General features: G+C 39.5%; 1 protein-coding gene across 1 annotated transcript in view; it reads right to left on the bottom strand.

Annotated features, from left to right (window-relative positions):
- Positions 1 to 14,253, bottom strand: part of LOC140301508 (protein kinase C-binding protein NELL1-like) — a 250,729-nt gene that overhangs the window by 85,862 nt on the left and 150,614 nt on the right. The gene's annotated exons all lie outside the window — the stretch shown is intronic.

Genomic DNA, 14,253 nt, shown 5'->3' with positions numbered 1-14,253 from the left:
ATTAATCCCTTTACTTGTCAATCTCACAGAAATGCTACATATTAAAACACCAGAACGCACTAAGACTTGAGGCACAAGTGTTTGCATTGCTTCCTCTAAGATTATGTAACCACTGAGTCTGTGTTGGCAAGTTTCATATATTAATCAACTCCCATTCTTCACACAGGATGTAGGCATATATAAATTACAGTCTGCTGTTTAGTTGAAACAAAAGAAAAAAGTGCCAGGGAAGATAAAAGGAGAGAGGGTGAAATTATGGAGAAATAGACTAGAAGGAGAACAATAAAATATGTTAGATGATGGAGAAAGGATGGGAAAGGAAAGGTTTATTGCATAAGGACATATCAAGTGAGGACGAGAGCGAAAAGCAGGGAGAGCATCATCTCCCCTGACATCCATAATGTACAGCTAATATCATGATAAATTACAGCCTCTCTTCATACACAGAATTCTTCTCTTCCTAATGTAGCTTGAAAGACATTGTATAAGCGTTAAAACATGCTGCTCAGGGAAGCATTAGCCGAGCTGGATGACTGCTGATGAAATGGGATCTGAAACACACAGGGGAGTTGTTATGCAAAGGGGCCTAAATTTGTATGCATGCGTGTATTTGTACAGTGAGTATTTATGCATTTGTGTGCAGCACAGAACCAGATTCTTAAGGCTTACAGGCCTTTGCACCACTTAAGGGACTCTGTATGCTACACTTAAGGAAAAGGGGAGGGTAAGGAGAGCAGTTCCAAAGCCTCTCCTTGGATAAATACATTCCAGCTTTGAGGTGTTCAGCTCATACTTTTCCCTTATAACAGAATGAATGTGGATGAAGTATGTAATTGACTTAGACGCAACACCCAGAGGTCTTTTCTTGGTAAATTTCATCCATGGAGAGTGTACATTGGGAGTGTTGAATTGCACAGTCAAAGAAAGACAGATCATGTATTCAAGCATACAAAGCCTCAACGGTCTTCAGCATGAAAGGCATTGATCTGCTACATCAAAAACATAGAACTTATTTGGGTGCTTTGAGGCTGCAAAACAGTACCTGAAACCAATTTCCATCTTGTTCCGAAGCACTACTCCACTCTGAAAGCCACTCATTTGATTACCCTTTATTGGCAAAAAGCTCCAAAGTGTCGTTCAAGGGTGATGACAGCCAGCCTGTGATGTCGCCGTCACACAGCCCCAATAATTCAAAGTCAAGAGCTCACCGCTTTTGTCAGCTTTCATTTTAGGTGAGAAAAGGATGTAGTGTCAAGACAGAGGGATGATGAGGCTTTTTGATCTTCTTTGTTCCAAGGTCTTGTATTCCTTGTCTTTATAACTGTGTGTGTGTTCGCCCTCTGCTGCCTCCTCTGGGAGCATTGTTGCAGGAGAGGTTTGCTGACAGAACTGGAACTGTCATTTCACACAGGGGGGAATTCATTTTTCTGGATTTGCCAATATGCCTTCCTCCCCCCTACCTCCGCCTCCCCCACCAGACCTCCTCTTCCCCTCTGAGCTCACTCTCTTCATCTCTCTGCTGCTTTATTCATGCTCTGATGTAGGTCAGGGCTGGGTAGGGGGAACAGCTAAAAATAAGACAGGATAGGACTATGTGCATGTATGAGTGAGTGTGTTCACATGTTTGCACCAGCTCAACCCTCTGTGTATTTGTACGTCTGGGAGAGAAGAAAGAAAGAAAGAAAGAAAGAAAGAAAGAAAGAAAGAAAGAAAGAAAGAAAGAAAGAAAGAAAGAAAGAAAGAAAGAAAGAAAGAAAGAAAGAAAGAAAGAAAGAAAGAAAGAAAGAAAGAAAGAAAGAAAGAAAGAAAGAAAGATAGAAAGAAAAGACAGACAGACAGAGTTGTAATGAGTGTTTGGATGAGGCAATAAAGACTGCTTGCATTCGCTTGTCGGTGTGTCTGTGTGTGCCTCACCTCTTCATGTAGAGGTTAATGGAAACAACTTTCTATCCAACTACAATATTGTCACTTTCTGTTGGAAACTCCTTCACTTTGTTTACTCTTGTAGCCCCAAACTGTGTCGGTGTGTGAGCAACCGTACTGAAACTGTGGTGCAGGACTCAGCCTACAGCAGCAGGTCAGTCACCTTGAGCAGCTGGTTTTTGGTATGTCTGAAGTCCAATGGTGCTGCTGCTGCTGCCTCTTAAAGGGATATTCTATTTTATCCCAAAAAATCTCTCACTTTGGAGAATGAGGGGGGAATTATGATGGGAGCTACTCACAGTGGAGCCACAGAAGAGCACCTAAAGAGCATCTAAAAAACTAAAATCTAAAAATTGTGAAGCAATTTGAGTGAACACTATATTCATAGTCAATTTTACATTCAATATTGGTCAATATTACATTGTGCCACTTTTGCATCCAACAGTAATTTACTTTGTCACTATTTTCTCAACTTAAGAAGGCCAATGTTGCTCTGTGTCATTTCATTCGCAGTGGCTGCTTAACCTCCTGCTGCTGATCATCTGAGTTCATCCAGAGTTGTCTCAGATTTGTTGGATTGCACACTGCTGGACATTACTTTAGTCCTTCACTAGCAGCAGGATACACTGGGCAACCCCCATGCATGCAATGATGTGGAGCAATATGGACGTTGTTTTGGGGAGAATATTGTGACAAAGTGAATAACTCTCTGAAGCTTAGACCTCAGCTCAGCTCTCTGGACGGATTTTCAGACTCCTCTTATTTCTACTCACAACTCCGTCTCAGAAATGAGTGAATAAATAAATTAATCCCTTTAATTAGAAAGAAATAGAGACAAATTTAGGGGGAACAAAATCTCTTGACTTCAGAAGTGCTTCAGAACAGACGCTGGTGTTTGATGGAGGCAACAATATAAAGGTGTTTGTCTGTGTACACTGCCATGCGCATCCAGTCTCACAAGAAAATGAGTCACATATACGTTTGTCTACATGTAAGAAAATGTAGTAGAATCACAGCAAAACTACAGAAATTGTGAATTGAAATTAGGAAGGGATTATAACAAGTGCTCCTCACAAAGAAGCCACAGTTGTTTTGCCAGTTCTTTTATGTAGGGCAGCTTACATCCAATGCGAAGTGAAGCTCTAACCATGTATTTATGAATGATTAATCTTGTATATCATGTAAATATCCAAACATGAATTTGTTGAGCATAAACCAGCCAATCACGACTGAAAGTACAGGTGATAAGTGAAAAGCCATTGGACAATATTAGGTTGGATTCCTTCCAACCAATTCCTTCCATCCCTTCCCATCCGCTTTATTAGTATTTCTGAACATGTCGCAGACATCTTCACACCACAAAATGCAAGATGTGTTATGATTTTAAAATACAGAGAAGGGCATGTAACAATTTGGAGCCCAATAACTGTAATCATTTTACGGTTTTTGACACTGCTAATTTTAGCGCTGAGGACCAACACACTATAGCTATTAGATGTTCAAGATTTAGACAGTGATACATGTGCACATCTCTAAGAGGTTTCAGATTTAATGTTAGATTATTTTAACCTAATTTAAAGCCCGACTGCCTGTTCGGACGATAACAGGGAAAATTATTCTATTTGGTTGGTAAAACATTACATTTTTTGTTGGACAGGCAGTGATCTCTCTCTTGTTGGAACAGATGAGAGAAGTAAACCCAAACCCTGAAAATGATGAAAAGAGCAATTTTGTATTGACTAGTCTTCATCTGTGTTAATAAAAATTCTAATTTCTTCCCATGGTTTCCACTTTATTTTGGGTTGTTGTTTGAAGGATTTGTCCAAGGCTACTAAAATATTTTTATTGATTCAAACTGACACACAAAATCACGCTGAATAAGATAAAGATGTTTTAGTAAAATGTTCATCTTCACAGCATTGATTCATCCCGTCAGGCATATAGTCTGATGGCAAATCATCAGTAAACTGTCGGTTGAACAGTTTTTTTTAAGCATTAACAACCAATTTAAAGACATTATTGTCTAAATTGTACTAGAAGAAATCATGAAAGTAACAAAACCAATATTCAAAATATAGTATTTGTGGACAGCTCAGGAGAAAAAGCAAACCTCTGAAATACTTTCAACAGCCTTCCCAGCTGAAAGCAGCAACAACATCTTGTAGCTTTAACTAACACTAACACCAATAAAATGAAGAACTAATAAACTTAAACAAGCAAAGAGAAAAATGTAAAAGCACTTATTTATTGAATTTTTTTTTAAACCCGAGCTACCTCCCTCCTCCTTCAAAGGTCAGCATCCTTACACAGACTAAAATCTTGTCACAGTGTCTGCAAAGCCTGCTCACACACTACACCAACAGTACATACAGCAAGCCTCTTCTTTGACCCATCCTTCTACTTTCAAACACAGCTAATCTCACCCGACTATTACGCACCGTGATAATTGTGCCTTGCACAGAGCATTTCATTTGGCACACAGACATGTGTACAAACAGCAGATAAGTTGTTTCATTAAGTTTTTCTAATCCACTTGGTGTAAATAGCTAATCAGCATTTTTGTTTCATTTTCAGAGAGAGAAAAACATGGTTTCTAGTAATCTTTTTTTTCCCAATTATGCCTACATGCAAGTCCCAATAATTGCTCAGCTAGTCTTTGCAATAAATTGAACATTTGAAATAACAACACTAAAAAGCAAAAGCAAAACAATTATTTCCAACTTAAGTAGATGATGGACTAACAATATAACATTGTGCTGTTACTTGTTAATAGTATTACTTTTCAAAGCAATATGAAACTATTTCAAATTCCCAACATTTACCAAGAGTTTGGCGGTTCACCCACATGCTGATGTCATACTTGGATTAGTTTATCGTAATTAATGTTGTCACTCTGCATTCAAGACCAAAGTGTAGATATAATGTATTCCAATGCACTTAATTTTCCTCCAATTTAGACTTTTGAAGAGTCGTTCTCACCAACCGATAATTTCTCAGTCTAAATGAGTCACATATCGGCACCATTAAGAAAAATGCAAGGTATAACAAGTGGTGGTCGAGCAATGAAGTGCACCACTTACAACCAAGGGCCAAAGGTTTGAGTTCTGTGATAAATATTTAGTTACTGATCTGCGTGGTGGTGTTGCCTCACAGTAAGAAGGTTCCTCGTTCAACTCCCAGCTGGGGCCTTTCTGTGTGGAGTCTGCATGTTCTCCCTGTGTATGTGCGGGTTCTCTCTGGGTACTCTGGCTTCCTCCTACCACCCAAAAACATGCATGTTAGGTTATTTGGTGACTCTAAATTGACCCTTGGAGTGGATGTGAGCATGGTTGTTTGTCTTCTTTGTCTTCTTTGTCTCTGTGTGGCCCTGTGATGACGACCAGTCCAGGATGTACCCCACCTCTCGCCCCCAGGTGACCCTGAATTGGATTAACCGGGTATAGAAAATGGATGGATGGATATTTAGTTAATTTCACACCTTGAGCTGGAAAGAATATTGCAAAAAATCTAAAGAGTAGATCATTATATACTTCTCTTAACATTCTTATAATGTGCTTTATGAGAAAGGATAAGGTGAGCTTGGTTGGAGAGATGTTCACAAGAACAAAAGAATGAAATACTTAATAAATGTTGTAGCGAACTCAAGTGTGGAATTTATTACAAACTTAAGACTTTAAATATCTGCAACATTTTTTTTGTGGGGATGATCAGTGTGGAAATACCAAATGGGGGATTTCTAGATCAAAAATGAGAAATTTACAACAACCTTTGCCCACGAAAGCATTTTGGGGGAGTTTTCTCAGCCCCTCTTCCCACAGACCTGTGCCATAAATTTAGGTAAATGCATTAATAGCTTGGTGCTATTAGTGCTAAGAAAACTGGGTTAAATAATAAAACTTAATACAAGCTTTTGTCTGTACTTGCTGACTCTCACCTTCTTATATCTTCATAAAAAACAAACTGCCAGTTTAGCTTTCATTCTTTCCAATATCTGTGTTTGTGCAGGAATCCTGTACCTATGGTGCAAATACAGCAAAACCTAAAGTCTAACCAGGGTTTTGAGGCCGTTACAATACACTAGCCTTCTTATTTTGTGATATTAAATTTGCCTGTTGATATGCATAGTGCATGTGATCATTGATCTTTTTTAGGATTTCAGATAGTCACTATTCAGGTAGAGCCAATTGAAAGCAATTCTGATTCCTCCATGGATAATATCATGCATACTTGTACAGAAGGCAGAGAAATAGCCTCTACTTAAAAACACATTAAACTCAGCCTGCAAGCACACGCTGTGATGATTGGGCGCTATACAGAGCACTGCTCTCAAACAACTTTGACTTGTGAAGATGGAAAGTCAGTCAAGGTACAGCATCTGTCACCAGGCTCCATTCCTTCTGCAGCAGTGGTAACTTGGACTACCGTTACAAACCTGGAAAATAACTGTTATTATTTCATAATAGCCTCTGCACTTAAAAAGATTTTCATGATGTCTCCTGTTGGTATCAGAGGAGAAAAAGAACTACTGAAGCATTTATTTAGTGCGTTTAGAGCACAACAACCTCTGTCACCATTCTTGGCCCTCTTGAAGATGTTCATAGCAGGAGGAGCAATGACGGAGCAGATTAGAGCCTTGTAGAGTAAGAAGCATGCTGTTTGCATTGTCTGGCAGAAAACAACTTGTGGGAAGGATAACCGAGCAGTATGGCTCTCCATCTTAAGAATGAAACTGTGTGAGAGAGATGGGTTTAATCTATCTGTCAACTCTATCTGTGCAACTCCAATGAGGAGCTGCCGTTCACTGAGCTGCACAGTGACACCTTCAGACAGACACTGAAGACTGAAACTGTGACACTTCCTCTGTCAGACAGAGCAGCAGTTTACCAAGATGACAGGAGCTGTGTATGTGTTTCAGCGGAATGTTCTCACAGGTACATTTACTGCAAAGCTTAGAGCACTACACCTAAGTGCCCACGAACTGAAACAAATCCATATATCAGGCAGTATGAGGCAGCACAGTCTGTGCTTTTCTTCAGTTTAACAGGTCAAGGCACCGCTGAAGTCCCATTGTTACGAATAGAATCCTCAAACAAAACAGAATTTGCTTTGTTGAAGTAGTAAGATATGCTGCATATCAAAGACAAACACAGCCCACTGTATCAATTCCTGATCTGTTATAATAAGAGACTGGGTCTGCCAGCAATCGAACAGACCTAAGCTGTTTTTACAAAGCTTGCCTGATACCAGAGAGAAAACTGTCAACACTCCTCTCCCAGCTTCAACTCAGTGGAGGGCACCAATTCGGCCAATTTGGACCCAGGCAGCAAAAATAGCATTTATTTCCTGTTTCCTGTTGTAGATGCCGTTTAGCTGAGTGTACCTTATTTACCAAATTGCTGTGAATAAAGCTTATTAAAAAAGTGAAATATTTTCCCCTTTACAGCTCTGGTATCACATTATGAGAAAATTACAGTCCTAAATGACCTTATAAAATCACTGCAAACCCTTCTGATTACTTGATTAAATTAAACACATACAACATTTATTGAATTGATTTTATTGGATTGTAATTGGCTTGTATATTTGAAGTGCCTTGAGATGACATCTGTTGTGATTAGGTGCTATATAAAAAATGATTACTTTAAAATTAAATTGAATTGATCATCAGAATAAATTAATAATACATTGATTTAATGGTTGCAGCCCCACTTGGAACTACAATTAGAATTTTCCTGGTGATAGTGAGCATGCAAACATACGCACAGAAATTAATCAGAGGCCAGAATATGGCAATCTTTTAGCGGGGGTACGTGTCTGCATCCATGGCCCGATTATCAGGAAATTGTACATATATGGTTGGAGATGAAGAAAGAGGCTGAGAGGTAAACACAAACAATAACCAAAGCTACCAGTAGTCAGAATAAGCTACAGCCGCATCATATATTTGTACTTTTTATCTGTCTTTGCCATATAGAACCCACTCTCACCAAAATTTGTGTATTAATTAAATTTTCCACATGTTCAAAATACATTAGAGACTATACTTTGAGAAATAGTAACATATCACTTGACTTTGAAATGCAAACTGTGGAAATTATATCGTATACCGATCAGCCATAATCTTAAACCCGCGGACAAAATAACACTGACCATCCTGTTTCTTCTTCTTCTGGGAAAACCTACATCCTTGCATTCATTCAAATGGATATTTATTCTACTCTTTCCACCTACCTATACCGACTGCTGTCCAGTAAAACTGCTTAGGTAGGGCACAAAGAACCTCACAAGATATATCTAAGGTGTTTATCTGGTCTCCAAACCCCAGCTGGAATCTGCTGGATGGCTTAGTTTACACACAGAAATTGGCTAATCACAGCTCACAGTTGTTTGTCACTGTGCTCATTGCTCTGCATAGCTTCATGAACAAATACTTTATCCAGAAACAGTCAGTGCTTTTTTCCTGACAAGCCACACTGAAATGGTCAGACTCAGAGGCCATCAAAAGGCCATCTGTGCAACAATAAAAACATATTTTGTAATCTGACTGCAAACATTGAGAGCAGGTATGAGGTAATCAGTGTCACAATGTTTGAGATGGTCTCCATTGATTAAAAAATACCAATTGAAATCAGGACTATAAACCCTGCAAAGATAACAGACACGTTTAGAAGCATCTTTCTGAAAGTTTACCAATGCTCATCACGAGTCTCCCATGTTATCATCATACCAGTGTGTTACTGTACAGGCATGTTTGCTTGCATGCCTGCGCAGGGCTTTCGGTGTCAGAAATGAGAAAGCAGCACTAACAGTGTCAGGCTGCATTAAAAACACACATGCACACTCACAGGCAAACTTGTTAGGAAGGTCATGTACATACTTATAAGTCAGATAAGAGCTAGTTTTAGATTATTGGCCAGATTCAGGCATTATTAAACAGTTACGAGGCAACTAATATGCCACAGCTCAAAGTGACATCACATCAGTCACCATTCACCTTGTAAAGACAGAAACAGAAAGCGGCAGAATGCTGAGTGAGGACGTGTTAAACATACAGTTTCCAGCATGTTTTCGGTCATTTTGGTCAATTTACAAAGTTTGTTATTTGAGAATCATTACATACATTTTAAAAAAGAGACTGCAGAAGATGTAGAGACAGATAGGGACAGAAGCAGAGTTTGAGACACAACTACAACAGAGAAGACGGGAGAAAGTTATAAACAGAAAAAACAACATTGACACACACTGGTTGGGACAAGTAGTGACAAGCAGTAATCATTTTTCAGGATAGTTGATACTGAGGTATACCCATTTGAGAACAGTGTGGGAGTGTTTAATTAGTTTAATTGTTTTTCTGGTCAGAAACAGCGACATTGGAAACAATGCTAATATGATGCTAGTACATGAGCTTGCATGATAAAATGTGGATACTACATTAGATTTGTTTTGATATGCTTAACTTTCAGGTCAGTTTTGATAAGGAGGTGACAGTGGTGTGCATACTTATGAGACGTTTGGATGTTTTTCACTTTGAGTTTATGTGGGACTGATGAGTAAGATGAAAAGGAAGCATTTGCTGTTTGAAAAATGAACAGAAGCTTTAAACACGAGATGTTTGACCGTTGAATTTAACAGTTGTTGTCTTCAGATAATAAAGAATCACACTGACCAGCCAGTACATTATGTCCACCTGCCTAATATCTGCGTAAAAGCAATTTTCAACTGCTCCAGTCCACACCAGAAATTATCGATGCCTTTAAAAACTCATCTTGATTCCTTAAAATTGTAAAATACTAGGTATTTGCTGCAAAAAAGAAAATAATTAATAATAATAATATAAAATAATTTTTCCCATCAATCGGTCAGTGAAGACCTGTGAATACAGTGGCCTCCCCTGTTTGCACAGTGCTCTGAATATAAAATTAGAATAGCATTTAATATTGTTATAATTAAGCCGTAAATGTTTAAATGTCTTTCATGTTCTCATGGCCCAGAAGAAAGAAGAAAGTGTTTTTGAATGTTGTGGTGCAGGATTTGATGAATCTGTATCACCTGCCTGAGGGCAGCAGGTCTAACAGGTGATGAGCAGGGTGGGCATGGTACCTTCGGATGTTTTGGCCTATGGAGAAGCAGCAGGAGCTGGAGGTGACACAAAACTCTGCACCCACATTTTTTTTTGATTGTGGCGATGATCCTCTGTAGAGTTCTCTCGTCTGTCACTGTGCATCCTGGGTGCCAAACTGTTGTGCAATACGTCAGGATGCTCTTCATAGCAGACCGACTTTGTTTTCTTCAACACCCGGAGGAAGTGCAGTCACTGCTGCATAACCACTGCTGTGGTACTGGCAGACCAGGTGAGCTTCTCTGTGATGTTCACTCCAAGAAACGGGACGATATTCTCTTCACACAGTCCAGGTCCATTATGTCACATCATTTTGAACAAATTACATGAGACCAAAAGATTTCCACTTCATGCCTGAGAGATGCCTGCACAGCTGCTGAAAAGATAAAGATTATTATATATAGATATAGATATATCTATAGGTCACAGCTATTTTTTCTTTTTTTTCTTTTATGTTTGAGAGATGGTGATGTCTTTAAGTGTCATCACCTGGGCCCAGACACTGTTAGATTCTCATGGAGCCCAGTGGGGACACAGCAAAGTCACGTTAGAGTGACAAAGGAGAAGGCTGGAGAGTGCTTCACTCTCACACACACATACACTGAATTATTTGTCCCTGTACTCAGGACCGTTGGGAGGGCATCAGCAGCAGATGGTGTGCCACAGCTCTTGTTGTGTCAGGATGAGGCAACAGGGAGTGAGGCATGCCCTGTTCGGCCCCAGCCTTGGAGACTATTGCCATGTCCTGCATCAGTGTCACAGTCACCCTCTTCCCCATAATTAAGGCCAGCCCCTCTGGTTCCACCTGACAGCAGAGAGCAGCTGGAGGACAGAGGAAGAGGAGGACAGGTCGAATTCTCCAGATGAACGGCAGCAGAGTGGCTCTCGTGTTCCAAACACCCCATGTGTGTCAGGCCAGAAGAACATGTGTTGAAGAAAACATTCTCCAACTACATATGACACATAGCCTCAAAATACTGATTTTAACCCTAACTATAAACTAACACAAAACTTTAAATGGAATTTCTCAAAGTGGCTGCACTTAAAGCAGCTTGAGAGGAGAAAAGTTAAATAGAAAAGTTGGAGGAGTGAAACTTCAAGTCAAAATCTGCTCACTGTGTGTGGGTGTTAGCTTAATTGTTGCTATCAATAATAACTAATTTACTCTCTTGTTCTGTGAAGTTGCTCATATATGGGTTTTAAATGATGAGAGAGAACACAATAGTCATGATCATTTCGTCCTCTGCTTCATGTGGGCTGTGAATCAGAGGAGGCTGAAGCTGTGGTTATGTCTTATAATAAAAACTAATGAAACATTGTTCATATACTTCAGACATTCTTTTTAGTGCTCTGTAAAATGACTAATAGAAAAACAACATTACAACAGCAGTTTGATCATCTGTGTTATTCTATTCATCAGAAAATGAAAATTATAACCTTATTGTGAATGTAATCTTTATTACAGACACTGTAATAACATTTTCTCTTTTGTTTCGTCTTTCTATGAGCATGTTCATCACTTACATTATCCATCTGTACCCAGTTCATCCAATTCAGGGTGGCTGGAGCCTATCCCAGCTGCCAATGGGGGAAAGGTGGGGTTCACTGGGGACCATTTAGAATCACCAGTTAACCAAACATGCATGTTTTTGCATGCATGGTGGGAAGAAACCAGAGTATCCAGAGAGAACCCACCCATACACGGGGAGAATGTAGAAACTCCACACAGAAAGGCCCCAGCTGGGTTCAAACTAGGAACCTTCTTCCTGTGAGGCAACGATTCTAACCACTGCACCACTGTGCAGCCCTCACTTACATCATAATTTATAAAAATATTCTGTCTTGTTTTTGTTAGATTCTGTAACATTACACTACATTGTCTTCAGAAACATTTGGTCGCTTGTGGATGTGTTTTTTGAGTATGACAACAATTTGTGTGGCTGTACATGTGCAGGGCTCGGTTAACAAGTTTTTTAACAAGGGGGTGTTACAAGGGGGGTTACATCCCACAACTGTAGAGGAACCCAATGAGCAAAAAAATTAATTCCCTACTGATGCTATTTTGATGAGTATTTTTTTTATTGTGTCATTGGTTTCTGTTTGTCTCTTTAGTTGTTGGTTTACTTCAGTCTACACTACTTTGCCCACCCGCTACATTAAGTATCCCAAAGTTGTATTATTTGCTGTTTAAACCACAGTAGACTGAGGTCTAAAAAGAGTCATAGTTGCAGTTGAAACGGTTCCAAACGTTTAACCTAGATGTCTTAAAACTTTTTTCTCAGTGTTGACCCAGACATCTACAATCCTCTGACCAGCAAATCACTAAATTGCTGCTTACTGGGCAGAACATTTACAGGGAATAATGTGGTGAAGGAATTATCTTTATTTTTGGTTTGCAAGATCATGGATAAAATATGAGCGTTATCTTTCAACCTTCATCCCAACTTAATCCAAGATTTTATCGTAATCCTAATCCCTGAAAACTATTCCTTTAACCAGGATGAGCTGCTCTGAGAGGATTTTCTTCATTATGTGCAGAAATGCATCTTACACACAAACCTGGAACATGGTCTCCAAAAAGATATTCCTCCTAAAATTTTCTTTTCTCTTTCTGGGTTGGCTTTGATTTTGGCAACAAATATTAGAAGCTCCAGTGATCAATCTACTTCTTTCTTTAAAAACAAGATTCTGACATGTAACTTTGGCGATGCATCAGATATTAAGGAGGCAGCACATCTGTTTCTGGTAACATCCATGTTTGTCATCTGCTCTGCCAGCTGCCAGACAACCCACTTCCACAAACTATACAGCAAAAGATGCATAATCAGGTCTGTAAAGCCGGGGAATCTGAATAAACTATTGAACCATAAATATTTGTTGTTTTTTCTTGATTATAGCTCAGTGATTTCAAAGTTATACTTCAGCCTTTTGCCTTATGTTGTATCCACTGCAGTCTACCAGAGAGAAGGTTATCCACATGACATTAACCCTTTTCAAAATGCCTATTGGAAGGAAAGTTGTGCCTTTGTTGCACCTCCCTTTGTTTTTGTAAAGTAGTTTGGCAACATCAGGGATCAAAGCTTATATACCTCTGAGCCAGCAGTGTGGGTGGTCACTGAGCCGAATGTACGTGTGTGATACAACATTTTAAACACGAGTGCTCTGGTCACTCCTCTGATTCAACAACTTCAGCTTGATATGCGACAGTACCATTCGATTCCTTTCACAAAATGTATGATTCCATTTCAAACACTGGTTGTGAAATTGTTGTTTCTTTGCAGCAACATGTCAGATGTGTTTTCAAAAATCATCTCTGCCTCCTCATCTCAGCACTGATAACATAAAACAGGCATGTATGGTGTATTTAATGTGGCACTGATGGTTCCAGCACAGCAGCTTTTTCTTTAATTGTACCGAAAATAAAATGAAAGCATCTGCACTCTGGAAACAGTTGGACAAAATGGTCTGTGGTGGTGATGTCAGCTAAGACAGAATGCAGGCAGCCACTGGGTTACTGAAATAAGAATCATTATTAGACAGATGGAAATCAATTTAAAAAAAACTGCAACTTTATTTCAGTGGAAGAGTAACAACCCTGTACACTCATCAATGTTGCCCTCTAAATCTCCTGTACCATATCTAATTTATCCCGAGGTGGCTACAGTCTGCTCCCACTCATCTAACTGTGTCATTCTACCGACCATAACTCTGTAACTGCACTGTTTCCCCTCCTTCCCTGCCCAGTCTTCACTGATGCTATCAGCTCCTGATTCACTGTAGCTGCCTCAAAACTTATAATTGATACAGGGCCCAGAGCAGGTGACATTCAACACAATCTGAAGGACAGCTGGGGAAATGAGGAGCATATAATGGAATATGCCGCCAGCACAAATAGGAGGAAGAGCAACTTGTAATGTGATCTGTTCGAGCGCTTAAATATCAAGTGCAATTAAATGCCAGAGATGGTAGCACAGAGAGAAGCTCCATGTGTGTATGGAAATTAATTTGGTCTCAATTGGCAGCGACATCCTGTATATAGTCAGATATCATTTATCGTGTGCAAGAGAAACAGCAAGCCTGATGTTTCTGCCAATGCATTTGCAAAACTGTATCTTCAGACTTTGTTCAACAAGGACAAATTCCAAGAAAAAGATGTAGACACAATCCACAATCCACCGACTGACAGGTGACATTGAGACGTGTCATTCAAA

Source organism: Leuresthes tenuis, unplaced genomic scaffold, assembly GCF_036924035.1.
Source record: "Leuresthes tenuis unplaced genomic scaffold, fLeuTen1.0.hap1 SCAF_2, whole genome shotgun sequence".
Taxonomy (NCBI): Eukaryota; Metazoa; Chordata; class Actinopteri; order Atheriniformes; family Atherinopsidae; genus Leuresthes; species Leuresthes tenuis.
The sequence above is the reverse complement of the archived record's forward strand: the minus strand, read 5'-3'. Positions and strand labels throughout refer to the sequence as shown.